The following is a 2,940-nucleotide window of genomic DNA, read 5'->3' on the forward strand; positions in this document are numbered from 1 at the left end:
TGTTGGTGGATATGTATGCATGTATATAGAATCAGGAGTCAAGAGCCAAACAGGAGGAAACTTGGTTCTAGTGTTAAAATGTTAAGTTTTCAGAGTTTTCTTTGCAGTTATATAGAGGATTTGAAGCTAAGAAGCCATGCAGGGCTAGAACCTTCTTCAGGAAAGACACAAAGAGAGAGAGATTCGTTTCTCCTGTCTCCAGGTTTCTGCTCTATCACCAATGCCCATCAGATGTCATATCAGAAGCGTTTTCACAGTCATGTAAATCGAGCGTAAGCCTTCAGTTTCTATTTCAAAAATTCCAATTTCGCAACCTCTTTTAACCGTGTGAGTCTCCTTACCTGTCATCTGTCCATCCATTTGACTTCAAAAAAGTTGCCAGGTAGGAGATTCCAGATTGAACCTCTCATTAGCTGCGGGTGCTGTGAACTCAGAAAAAGATCATGAGAAAAAGAAACACCAGTTCTCAATCCTCTTTGAGAAATTTCAGGTCCTGCTGGTAATTTGCATATTGGCTAATAAATCTTGCTCTTGGGACAACTTGTTCTTGTATTTGATATTATTTGGCTTCAGAGAACTGTATCTTCTTCCATGCTAGCGCATCTTCCATTTTGCCTGTGTTTACAAGAGGACATACGTTTCCAATTTCCCTTTCTCATCAAGCATCAGCAGGAGTTTCTCTCCAGCTCCATCAGAAAAGACACCCTGGGAAGATCTAATCTCAACTTTTCTTAACAGAGTTTGTCATAGTTGGGCATACTGTGAGAGTCAGGTTTCCTGGGGATAAAGGGCAATATCATATTCTTGTTTCTCCACTAGGTTTTCTTGGTATGGTAAGTGCTCCCTGTTGTATAGCAGAAAGTGGGAGCCCAGCCCTCCCAACCACATGAGGGTTATCTCCAGCCTTCCAAGTGAAACACATAAAGCTCTTCCTAACATTATCGATTGCCAGCTTTCACTTTAGGGCTTTCTCTGCTGACCCTGTATTTTCTATGTCAGAGATTTCGAAGACTTTTCGTATTTTGTGATTTTGGTATGCATGTATTTTTGTGTATCTGTCCACACCTTTCTGTGGACCTGTGATGCAGAAACTTTAAAGAGATGAGAAAAGACTACTGAGACACTTTGGAGACTCCAATCATATGGTGTTCAAAAGGCTTTTTGTATGGAGAACTGGAGTTTTCTGGACTTTAAAAATATTTGAAAATACTATCTGCTTAACTTTCCATTAGAAAAACTAACAGAAAAAAACAGCAGAAAACTAAATGTTTGCAACAGCCTAAATAAAGAAACGAAGTTTTCTTTAATAAAGAAACTAAGCTTGTCTATTTACAATCCTTGACCGAGCTGATATTTAGTTTCATAAAATAGCAAAACAATTTTTTTTTGAGGAGCTACGAGAGCAAATTTGGGTTTACAGAGCAGCAATCTGACATGAGCATGAAAATAAGCGTCAAAAGAGTCACGGCATGCAACTCTTAAAATATGCTGAAAAGCCCATTAATAAGTCAGATGCATACTCAGGTAACCCCACTGACACTAGGCTGCTTCTTTATTCCTCTTAAAATCTAGAAAGTTTTGCGTAAGGAAGTTTTGGAGGACACCTTTCTGTTTTGCTTCATCCCACAAAGCGGTGACCCCCCGCCTTATGCCCTCTGTTCCTAGCCGTAATCTTGCACCCGCTCCTTTGTGACCTTTCCAGGATATTTGTGTGCTTCACTCATTTAGACTGCAGCAATGCTCTCAGCTGCCAAACTGCTAATTTACTTTATTTATTTCCAAGTTTAATGTGGCCCAGTTTTGTGCCATGAAACACAAACAGTTGCAGGAAATTTAATTGAAAACATGAACGTATAAACTCAGAAGAAAGCACAAAATGGAATCTATGGAGATAGCTGAAAATAGCCACAGCCATATGGATTTCATTGAGTATGTACAATATGCTGATACCATCTTTTTTTTTTTTGGTAGCAATTATCTGCTCTCTATTTTCAAGTCCTCTAATTCTTGTTTTGCATTTAGCATCTCAAAGCCATTCAGGGGAAACATACTTTAAGCATCATTACTACATAAACTGGTAAACCGGGTGTAAACATTTTATATGCAACATGTTCGGTCTTATTTTTAGTGGTGGGTTTTGTTGGGGTTTGGGAGTGTTTTTTTTTTTAAAAGAAAACGTTATTTCACAGCTGCTAGCTTACTGGGTCACAACTTAACAGTGTCTCTGCCTCGCAATGAAGTTGGGTTATTACTGACTGTCTCATTAGCTACTGTGGAGTTTTTCATTTCTAGTAGTTGTTGTTATAAATGCTGTCATCATTGTAAATCTTTCTCTTATCTTAAAATATATTTCATGTATCCAGAATCTCTCTGTTTTCTGGTGGAATGTTAGCTATAAGTAACTTGAAATAGTAATCTGAGCATCGTATTTAAGCAATAGAGTGTTTTAGCATGATAGCTATATTTCTCACCTGACTTCACATTTGAATTTATTGGATTCATAGGAAACAATGGAAAATGTTGTCCTATATGCTTGTAATAATATTTAACTAGAAACTTGAGGGAGATAACCCGAGTGATCTATTGCTGCCTTGAACTAAAGCTGCAAGAAGAGGAACTTCAAGAAACTCTGTGGGATTTCTGCTGTGACTTTCTTTGATCCTGTCATGAGAGGGGAGGTAGCTTAATCGATGTATCTGTACAGGGGAAAGGTATCTTGTTGTGTAAAGCACCCATTTCCAGCATGCATTCAAGGTGTAGGATAGATGATGATCATACATAATAGGAGAAACGTTGGAAGATTTATTAGCATCCTCATAAAGACAGGACAGCTGTCAAATGATACAATCCCGCTTTCTGCTTCTCTAGAAGCCATTTCTACAGGCTGTTAGCTCCATGTCAGCAACACCCTTTGTTTTACAGGCTGTGGTTTTCTGCGTC

The sequence above is a fragment of the Charadrius vociferus genome, unplaced genomic scaffold, assembly GCF_000708025.1.
Source record: "Charadrius vociferus isolate BGI_N301 unplaced genomic scaffold, ASM70802v2 scaffold650, whole genome shotgun sequence".
NCBI lineage: Eukaryota > Metazoa > Chordata > Aves > Charadriiformes > Charadriidae > Charadrius > Charadrius vociferus.